At 44.3% G+C, this 16,510-nt stretch overlaps 1 protein-coding gene across 14 annotated transcripts in view; it reads right to left on the bottom strand.

The window, feature by feature from the left end:
* The window catches only part of PPP1R9A (protein phosphatase 1 regulatory subunit 9A), a 143,923-nt gene that overhangs the window by 117,548 nt on the left and 9,865 nt on the right, over positions 1-16,510 (bottom strand). Inside the window, exons 1-2 of one of the 14 annotated variants that reach the window (XM_079948417.1) lie at positions 2,036-2,323; positions 787-1,051 (exon numbers count right to left, since the gene is read on the bottom strand). The exons of 9 other annotated variants lie outside the window; for them this stretch is intronic. The gene's annotated coding sequence lies outside the window, so the exon portion shown is untranslated. Of the gene's footprint in view, positions 1-786; positions 1,052-1,617; positions 1,768-2,035; positions 2,324-16,510 lie in introns of those variants that run through there. 4 more of the 14 variants (XM_079948418.1, XM_079948416.1, XM_079948419.1 and 1 more) reach the window with 4 other exon arrangements.

The following is a 16,510-nucleotide window of genomic DNA, read 5'->3' as shown; positions in this document are numbered from 1 at the left end:
CTGGCTATAAAAGGGAAAGGTTATGATATGAAGCCACCAGATGCAATTCCATCTCTCAAAGGAATCGCATTTGAATTTGGAAGTTATATGGATGGGAGGCTTGCCTGGGAAGCCCCACTGACACATACCCTAAGCTCCTTAAATGAAGAGAAGCATAAATTGAATAAATAAACTGTTTCATGCTTTAACAACATCATGATGGAATGTTATAGTATCTTCAGAACTTCATTTAAGTGAGGGCTAATCAGGACTCCCATCTTTTAGAACCCATTTTGGATTTCATTACTCAGAACTCTGGATCATTATATGGAGTAACAGCAGAAGACAACAGTAAGTGAAGTAAATTCCTATCATAAACAAATAATTATTCTGCTATCACATGACTGAAACTGGGGACATTACTTCTGTGTAGGACCAAGACCTAATCCCTCTCTTTCCCAACAGTCAATGTATGCACATGCATATACACGCTATTCAACTGTACAACAGTTCTGTATTATACCAATGTATTTTATCATTAGTTTCCTTCAAATGATGATTAAGAGTCAGGTACACATATCTCTACCACTGTGAAATGGTGTGATGCAGCCATGAGTGACATGTTCCTCTGAAACAGCAACACTTTGCTGCCTTCATTTTCAAAACACCACCAAATGAACAAATTAATAAACTCGCTCTGAGATTGTAGGGGTGGGGGGAAGAGAGAGAAATGAGGGACAGGGAAATCACATGCACAGAAATTTAGAACTTGCAGGAAGCAAATAATTTGGTATGGTAAAGACTTGCCTGTTCCCCTTGGGGTATATTCAGCATGACAAAGAACCATGAAAGGTGCAGTGAAAGGGGGAAGAGGAAACCTCAATGCAGGCTAAATCTGTCCATTTCCCGGTCTGGATCTCGGTAAAATCTGTACGGCAAGTGGCATTTTATATGAATCCCGAGCGTCCTGCCCTCCCGCAAGGAGGAATACGGGGGCTGGCAGAGTCCCTTGGCGTCGTTTAATGGAGGAGGAGGAGGAAATGGGTTTTGCTTCCAGCCTGAGCAAGCAGCCCTAAAGAAATACAGAAGAGCAGCACATGACTAATAATAGAGCAAAATCTCTCATTAGCGCCCTTCTGTTTCCGCCTCCTCCGCCGCTACAACTTCACCGCAGCTGCAAGCCTCCCGAAGCGACCGACCCGGGCAACGCACACATGTGGACCTGGCTCGGCTCGCTCCGGCCCCGACCGGCCTCCGCCTCCCGCCCCCCGCAGCCTCCCGCCTGCCCGAGTCAACGCGCTGCCGGGGCTGCGAGACAGATTACAAGACTCGCGCCCATATTGCGCCTCTTCTCCAGCCTTGACAACTAAGCGGTTATTTGCTCCTAAGCAACGTTGTGATGTGGCCGTTAATGCCCCCCAATCCCTTCCTTGGAAGAGAACCACATCCCTGCCTCCAAATCGCCTGCCTCTCTCTCTCTCTCTCTGGTCCCCAAGCATGCAATTAATTGAGGGGGGGGCGTGGAAGGGTCATTTGCAAATAATAGCGAAGGTGAGAGTCTAATCAATCACGAGGCGCAGAACCTTCCCCCAACCTCCACGCTTCGCTGTTTCGGCGTCGCTCGTGCAAGAAATCCACCCGGGGAGGGGTGGTATATTGCCAGCTAGTAAGTGTGGCGATAAATCCCCTTCATTCCTTCGTTTCCTTTCTCTCTCCAGCCCAGCGCGACGTCCTTCACGCTCCCTATAGGAAAGTGGCGCAAAAGGCACAACTCTGTCCCCGCCGGGGAAGAAAAAGGAAAAAAAAAACCCCGCTGCTAAGCTGCCCAGCAGGAAACGCGGGAGCCGGGAAGCACCTTGCAACAGGAGCGGCGGCTGTGTAAGAATGCAGGGAGCAAGACGGCGCTCACGAGCCTTGCAAGCGAACCAGCCAGCCTGCCCACTTTCGGTGCTCGCGAAACAAAAGCTGCTCCCGGCCGCAGGAGTCAAGCCACAGCGAGCACCACACAGGCAGGTTTTGTTTTGCAAAGGGGGGGGGGCTCACCGCGGCACCTTACCCGGGAGAGTCGGAGTTGCAAAAGCCCCGCCGCCTCTCGATCCTGCTGCTCCGGCTACTACTGCCGCCGTGCTGTCCACCGGCCCGCCACCTCCCGGCACTGCTGCCGCCGCCGCCGCCGCCCGCAGCCTGCCCGGCAGCAGCAAGCTCCTGCGACTCGGCTCTTACACGCCATTGCAGGCGGCGGTGGCGCCTGAGACGCTGCGCGGGGTGGGCGGGGGGAGGAAGGTTCCCGCGCTCGGCTCCACCACCAGCCGGGCTTCCCGCCGCCCGCTCGGCCTCCAGGGGACGCCCAGGCAGGCAGGCACCAGGCAGGCAGGCGGGTCCCGGGCGGCCCTAGGGAGGGAGCACGCCGGCCAGCTCGGGCGGCCCTCGGCCTCTCCGGGCCAAGAGCGCCTGACAGGTGCCTCACCTCCTCGGCGCGCTGCAATGGTTTGCCCCGCTGGGAGAGGGAGGCTGGGGAGGTGGGTGGGAAGAAGGCGCCAAAGCCACGCAGCAGCTCGGCGGCGACGACGCGCCCGGCCGGAGCGGGAAAGGACGACAAGAGGCGCCCCGCGCCGCCGACGCCGCCTGGCCTCTCAGGCGCTCCCCGCTGGCCCGCGTGCAGCCCGCCTCTCGCCGGGCGTCCTAGGCTGCTTGAGGCTCCCGCTTTCTTTCGCAGCGCTTCCCAAGAGGGAAGCGGATTGAGTCCCTTGGCGAGAGACTCTTACACGCCTCTGACTCCGTCTGCGCCTCAGGGGTGAAATTCTCCACTGCCCTGCGTTGCGCGTGGGTTTTTTCCCCCCAAAAAAAACCCCACGTTCACGCAACCGTCGGGGGTACTTCGGTTTTTGAACAGAAACTGCATTTGGAACTGGCGCTGGAGGAGTGGGAACACAGATTTGCCCCTCGAAGCTCGGGACCGAGCTCAGCTGACCTGCCCGGCCGTGTGGAAATTAACGGAATAATGGCCACGCGCCCTCCCCGTTACTGGCTGCACGTCTGAAGTCGCCACACTTCCACTTTAAGGGCAGGGAACCTACGGGCTACCAGATGCTGTTGGACTACAGCTCCCAGCATCCCTGACCATTGGCAGCGCTGCTCGGGTTGATGGGAATTGGAGTCCCAACAACATCTGGAGTGCTGTGGGTTTCTCGCCCAGAACGACAAAAGAAACCTACTGGGTCATGTAGTAAGCGTAGGGGTCAAAAACACAGTTCCCAGCTAAATGCAATATTCCTCATAAGAAGCTGCCTTTTAACAGAGTTGGCTCATCTAGCTCAGTATTTGTCTGCACTGGCTGGCAGTGGTAAAACACTGGTCCACCTAGTTCAATATTGTCTACACTGACTGGCAGAGGCTCTCCAGGTTTCAGACATCCCCAGCCGTTTCTGGAGATGCTGTCCTACTTTGTTCTTAGCACACAACTACTAGCATTCAGTGACACGCTGCCCCTGAAACTACATTTCAGACACACAGAACTCTAGAATATTTGCAAATGAATCTACAAACGCACTATTCCCTTGAGAATTTTTGCAGTTTATATTTAAAGAAGTTTGATCCAGAACTAACAAAGTTCTGTGCTTCAGTAGAAATCATCAGGGCTGTTTTTAATAAAATATACACGACCATAGAATATGCACTATAAAGTGTAAACAGCATCAAAGAAAACAGCCAAGGTGCAAGGGGGAGCAGCATTTATACCTCACTTTTCCATCAGGCCCTACACACAAAATGGCCACGCCAAGGGAGTACAACAAAAGTGGTCAGTCAAGAGGAGGAACAAAATGGTGGATCCAAGGAAGAGCATCTACAGAACAGGGACTCAAGCTAACTTGTCACCTTTTCTGTAACTTTGCGGTAAATTACCGCCAATTGGAAGGACTGGCATTTGGGGGTTGGATGGGTATCTGACAATGACCAAAGGGAAACAGTGGCTTTGGGGACTTGGATAATTAACTACCTGGGCTCATCCAAAGAGCACAGCAAAGCAGGTGTCTTGTATGAATGTCCAGCTATGCCCTTGAAATACAGCAGAAAAATCACTGGGGGCCTTGTTCTGTAACTTCAATTACAAATACACATTACAACCTACAGCATATGAATCCATCCAAAATACAAATTCTAATGTGATATACAAAAGGAATGCTGGGGATTATTAGGAAAGGGACAGAAAATAGCAATACTTCTATTACAATGTGCTTATATAAATACATAGTGCAGCGACATTTGTAAGTGCTGTGTACATTTCTGCTTATCCCATTCCAAAAACATAGCTTTGGGAAAGGTGCAGAAAAAAAACTACGGAAATGAATAGTCTGTTCAGGTTGGGACACTCTTCCAAACCAAGAATGGCTGAAACATTTGGAACATTTTAGTTTACAAAAGAAAAAAAGAGGGGGAGAAAACTCTGGGAGCAGGACAGAGATATACACAGTGGTACCTTGGTTTGCATACATTTTGGATTACAAACACATAAAACCCGGAAGTGCGAGTCCTGGTTTGCAACTTTTTGGGGGGATTACAACCCATTTTTTATTATTACGAACAAAAAAATTTTGGAGGCCCCATTGGCGAAAGTGCGCCTTGGGTTACAACCTGTTTTGGTTTACAAGCGGACCTCCAGAACGGATTATGGTTGTAAACCAAGGTACCACTGTAGTAAAAGGTTTATAAAACTATGCATAATATGCAAAATTGACTAGCAGTAGATTCAGGTGAGACAAAATGTTTAAAATAACTTTGCAAGATTCACAATCTGCTGCTAAAAGTTGAGGTGCTGAAGGCCACTAGCTTAGATGCATTGAAGGGAGACTAGACTAATTCACAAAGGATATGCCCATCAGTAGCTACGATGGCTACATGGAACCTCCAAGAATAGATGTGAGATGCTCTAAACAGCCTTTGCCAACCTGGTGCCCTCCAAATGATTTGGACTGCAGCTCCCATCAGCCCCAGCCTGTATGAGGAACAACAGCAGAAAAAGTCACTAACTTGCCTTCAAGCCCTGCTCATTAGTTTCCCATGGGGCATATGGTTGGACTCTGTGGGGAGCAGGTTCTTGGACTAGATGAGTCCTTGGTCTAATCCAGCAGGGCTGCTCTTATTAAACAACCATTTTTGGTTATATAATCACAGAACTGCAGATTTGGAAGGGCCCACAAAGTTCATCTAGTCCAGCCCCCTGCAATGCAGGAATCATTTGCCCAATGTGGGGCTCGAACCCACAACCCTGAGATTATCCCAGGAGCTCTCGCCATCCTCATCTCAAGGTGAAGTACATAATATAATAAAACAGCTAAAGGAACCTAGTTTAAAGTGGGGCAGAAAATAGCAAGTAAAAGCAATTGAAAATTTTTTAAAGGAGACACCCACAACAGTGACCTATTCATTCAGCTGGGAAAGCTTGTCGCAGCACAATTGTCTTCGATTGTTTCCATAAAGTTCAGATAGTGGGCGCCTGTTGTATTTTGACAGCAGCGCTGTTCCACAGAACAGGGACAGCCACACTAAAACCCTGATCTGAGTTACCTGATCACAGTAACTCTGCTGTCTTGGGGACCTTTAGGAGAAACTCTCCCACACATCGCAATGACCTACAGGGACAGCCTCCCGGGTCACCTGGTCCTGAGCTTGCTGAGGCCGTCTCTCCCCTTAGCATTCTGCGTGGAGTGTGAAAAGCTACTCTGTGTGCAGTTTCAGTATTTTTTGTGCATGGCTAAACAAAACATTCCAGTGGGTTGATTTCAATTTATTCTCCCTCCAATCTCATTGTTCATTCATTATTACTAACAGTCGACATTGCTCCAAGTGTTCCTGCTAAGTTTAATGTATTCATAGCGGAATCCACGCAGCCTTGCTTTTCCAGAAGAGCATGGGGAGAGAGCATGCAACTTCTTCTGCAGGGAGATGTTCCCTGAGAAAGGTCTTTCATCTGAATTCTTTTAATCTGACTTGTATTTCTGGATCCGGGGCCCAGACTCCACTAACCAATAAATAGTACCTCGGGTTAAGAACTTTGCTTCAGGATGAGAACAGAAATTGTGCTCTGGCGGCGCAGCGGCAGCAGGAGGCCCCATGAGCTAAAGTGCTACCTCAGGTTAAGAACAGTTTCAGGTTAAGAATGGACCTCTAGAATGAATTAAGTTCTTAACCCAAGGTACTACTGTACAAGTCCTTTTGTTTCATTTTTGATGCGATCACACACACATGGCATTAAGACTCACAGAAATTTATATGTGGAAGAGATCCACAGACGCAATCTAGCCCAATACCCTACTCAGTGCAGGAGTCTTGCAACTATAATGATCCCTGAAAGGGCACCCAGCCTTTGCTTAAAAACCTCCTGTGAACAAGAGACCATGACTTCCCAAGGCAGCTGAACTGCTCTTGCCATTAATAAGTTTCTTTTATCCTTAGCCAAAACCTGCTTCCCTGCACTTTCTGCCCGTTGGTTATAATCCTGCTCTCTGAAGTAACGGAGAGCAAGGCCAAATTTACATCATGCATTTAAAGCATCATGATACCATTTTAAACAGCCACAACTTCCCACAAAGAATTCTGGAGCTGTAGTTTATTAAGGGGTTTGACAGTGGTTAAGAGACCCCTGTTCCCCTTACAGAGCTACAATTCCTAGAGTTTCCTGTTAAGGCATTCTGGAAACTATAGCTCTGGAAGGGCAACAGGGTTCTCCTAACAACTCTCAGCACCCTTAACAAACTACAGCTCCCAGAATTCTTTGGGGGAAGCCACAGCTGCTTAAAGTGGCATCACAGAGATTTACATGCACGGTGTAAAAAATAATAATAATAATAATAATAATAATAATAATAATAATAATAATAATAATATGTTATTTATATCCCGCTCTCCCCTGCCAAAGCCGGGCTCAGAGCGGCAAACAACAGTAAAAATAGCACAGTTTACATAAAATCACAGTCAATTAATTGAAATACATTCTAAAATCCGTTCAGAATCAAATTTATGGCAACCAATAAGCAAAATTCTGTGCAGATTGCCAGAGGAGGGGGGTCAGGCTGCACCCTGACCAAAGGCCTGGTGGAACAGTTCTGTCTTGCAGGCCCTGCGGAAAGATGTCAAGTCCTGCAGGGCCCTAGTCTCTTGTGACAGAGCATTCCACCAGATCGGGGCCACGGCCGGAAAAGCCCTGGCTCTGGTTGAGGCCAGCCTAACCTCCCTGTGGCCCGGGATCTCCAAGATGTTTTTATTTGAAAACCGTAAGGTCCTCCGTGGGACATACCAGGAGAGGCAGTCCTGTAGGTACGACCCACAACTGTTTCTTAATGAAACAGCAAATACATTACAGTGGTACCTTGGGTTACATACCTTCAGGTTACAGACTCCGCTAACCCATAAATAGTACCTCGGGTTACTACAAGTACGTAACCAGAGGTACCACTGTAATCTAAAAATATTGGTTGAGAAATATAGCTTGTAACATAGACCTTCAAGTTTTTCCCAAGTTAAAAATATGTTGCAATGTAACAAACCAATCTCGATTGCCCCTTTTCTGAAATGATAGTTGCCATTGGCTGCATTTCTAAACACACTTATTAGAAAGCCTCACTGAACATAGTGGGACCTATCTTTGAGTAAACATGAATAGGATTGCACTCTTAATGTACTATGTAACTGTTTTATTTGTTTTATGATTGTATATTTTACTGTTGTAACCCAACCTGGGATCTTATAATAGAAAACGGATATTAAATCTAATAAAATAAATAAATGTAAATGAATATAAAACAATTTGACACATTACTGTAAATAAGGATGTGTTTAATGTTTTTTTTAATCTGATGGATTTATGCTCTTGTTTTCTTGTAGAAAATAAAGCACAATCCACATCAGATGTCTGCAGAAGTCCTATTTAGTTCAATGGGCTGTACCCAAGAAGAACACTAAATGAATTATCCATTTTGCTCCCCAGCCAATTTGGTGAGCCTGCTATATAATCCACATATTCTGAACATTGAGACTTCATTTAAAAGGCTTATTAGTATTTCAGAATTGGTCCTAGATTTACTTAAGAAATAGTAACCAGCTTGACAGCTTGGAGACTGCTTCAGAGAGCTCTTTGCCCAGAAAAGAACCACCGATAATGCTAACAAAACTATATAATTAACAATTTAACAAAAAAGGGGTCACATATTTGGCTGGCTACTGAGGGCAGTAATTGAACAATGGAGTTCTCGTTACATTCATTCATAAACATTTTGTTTCATTAATAATGGAACAGCAGTGTTGGGAGTTGGTAAAGGGAATTTCCAGAGCGAATCAGAAAATATGTGAATTGTAATAGCAAGAGTGCCTGAGCTCATTAAATCTTCACAGGGATGGGAGAACCTATGGTCCTCCAGATACTGTTGGACTCCAACTCCCATCAGCATGGCCAATTTTGTGTGAAGATGGGATTCTTCATCACTGACATAACTGAAAACCCAAGTCACACATACAGGGGTTCGAATCTGCCAGTTTCACGTTCTCCCAGTTTCTCATTTTCCCATCTTAAATTTAGTTCTCTACATGGCTGCAGCAATTTCTGGTCAAGAAAAAAAAGAACCTTCAAGAAAATTTGTCAGCATTTTAGTTCAAATTTCTCCTAATAAACACTTTTTTTGGTATGCTGTTTTTACTAATGTACATTTTTTTCCCCAAGGAACGTCCACTAATAATATGCATTCTTATGTTATTTTCACCAGTATATGCTGTTTTGGGCACACATTCCACCAAGTACATGCATTTTTGTAAACATTGCTTTGCGGTAGAACTTCATTACAAACTTCACAGAACTGCGAATTTCATTAAAAGAGTAACAAAAGTAAAATAAGCCTGATGAAGAGCAATGCACTCAAAACATGCTGGATAAATTTCAAAAATATATCCATTTTCTGTGGATGCTTCCCCAGGGCTGGCCCTATCGTTTGGTAATTAGGTGGCAGATGCCACTGTGCATGGCAATGGGCAGTGAATGTTTCCATCTATCAGAGGACAAAGTTGTGTGTTCCATGAAACCTTCCCTGCAATCACTTAGCCAGCCTATTGCACTCGGATCCAGTCCCATTGCCAAAATATTAACAAATAATTTCTTATTTCAGCAGGCATTTTAAGGTAGTTTTCTGTTGCCATGATCAATTTTAGTTGTTCTTATTCTTTGCATTGTTTTCAACATTTTATGTACGCCACTTAGAAATTCTTAATAGGGTGTGGTATATAAATACCTGAAATTATCATCTGCTGGTCTGATTAGCTTGGTGCAACAGCTGGTGCCCTTTGCCTCAGGCAGCAAAATTACTTGAGCCAGAAATCTATAAAATGTTGCTGCAGTGGTATACAAAAGATGAAGAGGTTAAATCGGTAATGGATACATTGGGCCAGAGATTTTGGTGATAATATACAATATGATGAATGGTTAAAATTATGGAATGAAAGACTAAAATTTACGGCATGTACTGCGTTAAAGGAAAATGTGATGAAAATGGTATATAGATGGTATATAATGCCAGTAAAACTAGCTAAAATGTACAAAACATGTAATAAGTGTTGGAAATGTAAAGAAAAAGAAGGGACATTCTATCATATGTGGTGGGAGTGTAAAAAGGTGAGAGGCTTCTGGGAAATGATATATAATGAATTGAAAAAGATATTGAAATATACGTTTATTAAGAAACCGGAGGCCTTCTTATTGGGATTGGTAGGAAATGAGATAAGTAAGAAAGACTGTAAACTTTTTCAATACGCAGTTACAGCAGCGAGAATACTTCTGGCCCAAAAATGGAAACAGGAAGAATTACCGACGGTGGAAGAATGGAGACTGAAATTGACTGATTATGCAGAATTGGACAAACTAACAGGGAAGATTCGGTATCAACGAGACCAAAAGTTCATCGAGGACTGGGGAAGATTTACAGATTATCTGAAAGGCATATGTAATGAACAGATAACGTTTGTTGGTTTTCAAGAGACTCTGTGAAAAACAGAGGAATATTGTTAAAAAGAAAATAAGAGGAAGGAAGGAGATATCTAAAGGCAAATCTAAGTTAAGAAATGCGTTAATAATATTGATGCAAACGAAAGATCGGCAGAGGAGCTGAGGGAAGTCAAAAAAAGAGATGAATGTGTGATAAAATGTGAATTGATTGTATAAAAAATGGTTTGTTTTTTCTTTTGTGGAAAATGAATAAAAATAATATTAAAAATAAAAAAAAATTACTTGAGCCAGTGCCATTTCCTTCTGCTTCTTGCTCCCTTACCCACCAAAAAAAAAGCAACCAGGGTCAAAATACTACCCAATTTCCCCACGCCACACCCATAGAAGACCTGCCACCCCCAATCTGTTCAATCAGAGCACTTCCCATTGCGTCAGATGTGACAATACAAGTTTTATAATGCTGTCCGGTAGTCTATGTCATGGGTGACAGGTAACACTACAGTGGCACCTCGGGTTTCAGGCGCTTCAGGTTACAGACGCTTTAGGTTACAGACTCCGCTAACCCAGAAATAGTACCTCGGGTTAAGAACTTTGCTTCAGGATGAGAACAGAAATCAGGCGGCGGCGGCAGCAGGAGGCCCCATTAGCTAAAGTGGTGTTTCAGGTTAAGAACAGTTTCAGGTTAAGAACAGACCTCCAGAACAAATTAAGTTCTTAACCCGAGGTACCACTGTACTTTTACTTTATAAAGCTTGTGCATCATTGTTTATAATACGTAGAGTCTTTACAGTCTGGCAAGAAGTTGTGCTTGTCTTTTTGTCTGTTTGCTGCTGTGCTACCTTACACAGAAATAATATCACTACAGTATTAGTAATGGACGCTGCTATTTTCCTATGTGAAAAACTGCTAGCACCTTCATGATGGAGGATGCATGAACACAATGGGCTCCCCCCCAACCCCCAACCTCATCTACCACATAAAACCTGCATGTATGCACCCTGATAAAAGACGCACCCTGAATCTATGACTGTTACGTCTGACAATTTATTCATGATGTTCCCAGGTGCTGAGGAAAGTGCTTTTCTGCACAGGGAAATTATAACATCTGGCCTCATGCTGTAAACTTTATGCTGCACCTATGAAAGCGGCAACCAGAATATTCTATGTATAAGCTGAAGCGATGGTGCGGAAGACAGGGCATGATGCTTTTAAAATGGCCTCCCAAAAAAATCAAGAGATAGGAACTTTTACGGCTAAAACAGTGAACCGCTCTTCTGCAACGCTACCTGTAAGGGGCTTTGAACACCACTGAAGGCAAATGCGCTCCCTTCTTGATTACTAATGCCTTCACGGTGCCACTGACCCTTCGCTCTGCCTTCTGTTTTTAATTAGTATCATTTTTCACGTAGCTCTACACATCTGCAGAGCTGTCAGGTCTCAGCCACATGCCTCCAGAGAGATTTGTACAATGCTGGAGGAAGAGTTCTGCATCTCCACTTTTTGCTTGCTTGCTTGCTCTTTCTTTACAGCCTTTCAAAGCTTCCAAAACAGCTGCAGGCCTCGCCAGCAATCAACCTGGGAACAACATACAAGGTAGCATAGCTCTCAGTCGGAAAGTGCACTGCCCATTGTCCAGCGGTGACTGGTGTCCTTTGGGACTGGTAGGTTAGAAGACAGAGCGATCCGGTGGAGGTGAAGCCAGAGCCAATGACAGTCAGAGTCCCTAATGGACCAGCCTCCACTGTCACATTGCAGCAGCCTTCTATGAACAGCCCTCCAGCCACTTACGTCTTCAGCATATTGAAAAGCTAGAAATAGACAGTGCTTTTCTTCTGGGGGGACGCATACCCCTAAACATTTTGTGAATCTAAGTTTGGCCTCACTGAAGGGCAGTATTTCAATATGAGTAGGAAGATGAGAGTGCCTCTAAACATTTTTTTTTTAAGAAAAAAAGCACTGGAAATATATATATTTTACCAAACTCAGTTCTGTTAGTCTAAGACTGGCACCCCCACAATGGTCCTCTCCAGATGTTTTGCACTGCAACTCTCATCAGCCCTGCCCAGCACAGAGGGCCATCATTTCAATTTCTGTCTATTTCCCACAGGAAATGGTATCTCAAGATTTCCAGGGCATTCTGGGGGATTTTAAGCAATGCTGTGCCAAAACCTGCTATTCAGTTTCTCAAATGATTTCTTCGGGGGGGGGGGGGAGCAGCTTCTCTCTTTCTTCTTCATTCTCAGGACACATTCAGATTTCTTCAGAATTTTGCTAGGTGCAAGGATGAGTTTACTTTATTCCTGTGGGTGGTGAGTGCATTTTTCTTTCCGTTAAACATTTCTCCAGCACTCAGAGGGCTTCCCAGCTGTCTGCTCTTCCAAGTCTAAAAGAGCCCCATGGGAAGAGTTACCTAACAATGTGTCCCCCCCTTCCCACATCAATAGAAATGTGGGAAGCCACCTTTAGAATGAAAGTACATGTAAGACAATGCACAATCTTGCACACATCTACTCAGAAATAAATTCTATGATGTTCAATGGGGACTTACTCCCAGGGAAATGGATAGACAGTTGGAGCCTGAAAGTCTTTATATTACTAGCTAGGCTTGCTTTCTTGCTAGCTTTCCATGTAGAGTGTGAGAAGGTACATCAGTAAAATATTCCATAAATTTTATGTCTTGTTGGTTTCCTCACACTGCACTCTACAAATTCTGTACAGGTACAGGTCACTGTCCAAAGCTCTTCTTGTCAAATGCCTACATGGAATTTGGTACGGCTTATCCACACATTCCACATAACAGTGCTTGTGAAGCTAAGAAATGGAGTTGTTTTACTGTATTGTAATAATTCTGATAGTGCACCTGTAGGGTTCCATTTCACAAGCAGCTGCAGAACTGAAGATAACATTAATCCCGAATACACTGAAAAATGGGGCAGAAGCGGCAAAGGGAAAAATAATTGCAAAGTTACAAATATTATTTTAGTCTTAGAGCTGCTTTCACCGTGGCATTTGGGTGCATCCACATTTCAGGATTAATCTGTAATAGATCCAGGAACTATGGGTACTCATCTAAAGAGAGCTTGCTCTGTTCTATTCTGTTTACTGGACACAAAAATAATGTAATAGAAGACCAGCTCTTGCACATTCAAGAACATTGTGCCTCAAAATGCAAAAAGAAAAGAAATCTAGTTCTTGGTCTAGATATAGTGGATGGCAATTAGGGAAAGGGACTTCTTTGTGGTGGCACTCCAATTGTGAAATTCTCTCCACAAGGAAGCTTATCTTTCGTGTGCCAGCCAAAAACATTCTTTTTATTCTCCCAGGCATTTAAACTGAGCTTGAACTGTGTGTTTGGTTTTTGTTCTGCTCTTTATGTATTTCTTTAGATGCTATTCTTGTCTTTGTTTGATTGTATTTCGGATCATATTTTTATTTAGTTATTAGACTTCTAAGTTGCTTATTACCTAAAGGTCTCCAAGAGATTTACAACAGTTTTAAAAACATAAATACACATTTTTGTTCAGGCAGCTTAATTAACCTTGTTAAGGCTGACTTTGATGTTCTAATTTTCTTCTGAATTGTGTCTGCCTTTTCAGTTCTAATTGATGGTAACTGTTTCATTGTTGTTTTTTATTTACTGAAGCGCTTTATTTTCCTTTCACAATGACACATAAGGCATTACGATTTTCAGCTCGGGTTGATTTACACATTCCACTTTTTTACTTTCATATAAAAAAGTACAAAAATCTTACAGAAATTCAACCAGACAATTAAATTTAAAGCTGTCATTGCAAACATAAGAGCAACTGAAGCTGAGCAGCTTTGGCCTGTGATGTCTTGCTGGGTTTCAAGTAGGTAAGGAAAGAGAAACAGGTTTATAAGGTTTGCCTGAAATACGTTTCCAACAGTGGGAAGGATGGCAAAATGGCCACATTTTCCACAAATTTTTGCCCTGCTCAGCAATAGTGACCTAGAATTCTTAGTGCTTTGGGTAGTGGAAGTCAGATCTTTGTTACCTTGTACAGATCAGACCTCAAACTCCATCATTACATTGCTGGTAATAGTTACAGCCATAAATTAAACTTTTTCACAATATGAATGTCACGAGGACTTTGATCATATTCCAGATGTATATAGGTAACTGTTATATAGCTAAGTGGAATGGTAACAGCTGACTTAGGAACAGGATATCAGGGACAGACATCCTCACAGCATTATTGGAGATAGCCGCCCCAGTGACACTGCTCTGAGGTGAATTTTGTTTTATGGACCACCACCATCATCTGTCATTCACAGCAGCATTTTCAGTAGTCATATGGAGAGTGGTTGTACAGCCTCTTTCTTAATTCTGTTGAAAGACCAGCCACTTTTAGTGCCTCTCAAAATTGATTGCGTTCCTGCTGTTCACCACAGACCTCTGTAATTAAGAATTAGTGCCTGAGCTTGCTTTTTTCCTTCTCACACTTCTGGTCCTTTTCCTTTTGTGTCATATCTGAGCATTGTGAGCCTGAGGGCAAGGTTTTTCTTCTCACCAATATTTGTAAGCCACTTTGGAGTTTTCTTTGGCTGAAGGCCAGGATAAAATAAAATGCTTAATAATTATCGGGATAGGATGAGGTATAGCTATTTGCCCTGGCAAATGCATAGGCGCCGACTCCATGGGGCCTGAGGGGGCCCGAGCCCCCTCAAAAATTCGTTTGGGGGGGCAGAGCCCCCCCAATAATTTAAGAAAATTGCAGATTTTTTCTCCTAAAAAGTAAGGGGAAATGTCTGTGCGTGTTATTGAGCGAATGTGTGGTCCCTGGAGCTGACTCGCCGGAGCGCAGGGGCAAAAATAGGCAAAAATCAGGCAAAAATAAGATCGGGTGGGCGGGCCGGCGGTTGGGCGGAGGGAAGGCGGAAGCTGCTGCTTTCCTGCATTCTGCCTCAGGGTCTTACTGCCCTCCCGCTTCTGTTGCTGCGTTTGCTCAAACTCAACAAAGAGCAGGGAATCCCCTGCCCTCCTGGCAAGCAGAGGGTTAAGGAAAGGATCGAGTCCTTCCTTCTAATTCTTTCCTAGTCACACTGCGTGCAGGCTCCAGCCCACCACCTCCTCCTCTCCGTGCTCTAGGGACTCGCAGGTGGGAGAGAGAGAGAGAGGGCTGGCTTGGGGGGGGGAACACTTTTGCCTTCCTTTCCTCCCCCCCACCCCGTTATACCCCTCCCCTGCATTCTTAGCCAGCTGCTTCTCCGCACACCCCTCTTGTGCTTCTTGTCCCTTCTGTGTTTTTCCTTCCCTCCCCATTTAAAACGTGGTGAGAAAGCACGGATCCACATGGATCCTCAGGATTTTTGCATTGGGTCACCCCAAATTCACCATCAGATCACATTACATGTCCATGGCTACAGTCTGTACCAAAAAAATCACGCACCCACTGTTGCCTGGGGCTGCAATGGTGCAAAAACGTGGTTACAAAGCATGGATCCACAGGATCTTTGCACTGGGTCACCCCAAATTCACCATCAGATAACATAGCATGTCCATGGCTACAGCCTGCACCAAAAAAATAACGCACCCACTGTGGCCTGGGGCCACAATGGTGCAAAAACGTGGTTACAAAGCACGGATCCACATGGATCCTCAGGATTTTTGCATTGGGTCACCCCAAATTCACCATCAGATCGCATAGCATGTCCATGGCTACATCTTGCACCAAAAAAATCACGCACCCACTGTTGCCTAGGGTCACAGTGGTGCAAAAACGTGGTTACAAAGCACGGATCCACATGGGTCCTCAGGATTTTTGCATTGGGTCACCCCAAATTCACCATCAGATCACATAGCATGTCCATGGTTACATCTTGCACCAAAAAAATCACGCATCCACTGTTGCCTAGGGTCACAGTGGTGCAAAAACGTGGTTACAAAGCATGGATCCACATGGATCCTCAGGATTTTTGCATTGGGCTACTCCAAACTCACTGTCAGATATTAAAAATCTTTATAAAATAGAGAATTAAATACATACAGAATGTTAAATTTTCAGTTTCGAAATATTAGTACTAGTTTAGTACTGTTGAGGCATCTAATCATAGCCTGCATTTTATTGAGGCTTGATCAGGGCCTGTATCTTAAAATGAGCTTAAAGATTTTCAAATGTTCATGCCAGGCAGAAGAGAAGCTGCCTAAGAACCTTGGCAATGTTTTTCTCCTAGACAAGGCCCCCCCCTGATTTATAGCAGAAAACAATTCTCAAAGTCGTAAAAAGGGAATTACAGGCTGAGAGCCAAGGTTACACTGACCCTACAAATTAAGGGTTGATAAATAGTAAAATGAGCCATATCTTCTTCCTAAGGTTAAAAAGGTCAAGAGCAGTGAAAAGCAACTGGTCTAGCTGGCAGAAAGGGAGCATTTTTGGGAAGTCTTTTCTAAAGCTGTTTCTTTCTTAAACTAAGATCCTTTTAAGATTTCTTTTCCTTTTAAAAGGTTATTTATGTATTAAATATATTAGCTTAAATATAATTATGCAAAGGATTTAAGAAATGCTAGATTCTTATTTCATATAG

The sequence above is a fragment of the Podarcis cretensis genome (genome assembly GCF_951804945.1).
Source record: "Podarcis cretensis genome assembly, chromosome: 12".
NCBI lineage: Eukaryota > Metazoa > Chordata > Lepidosauria > Squamata > Lacertidae > Podarcis > Podarcis cretensis.
This window is presented reverse-complemented; position numbering and strand designations above follow the sequence as displayed.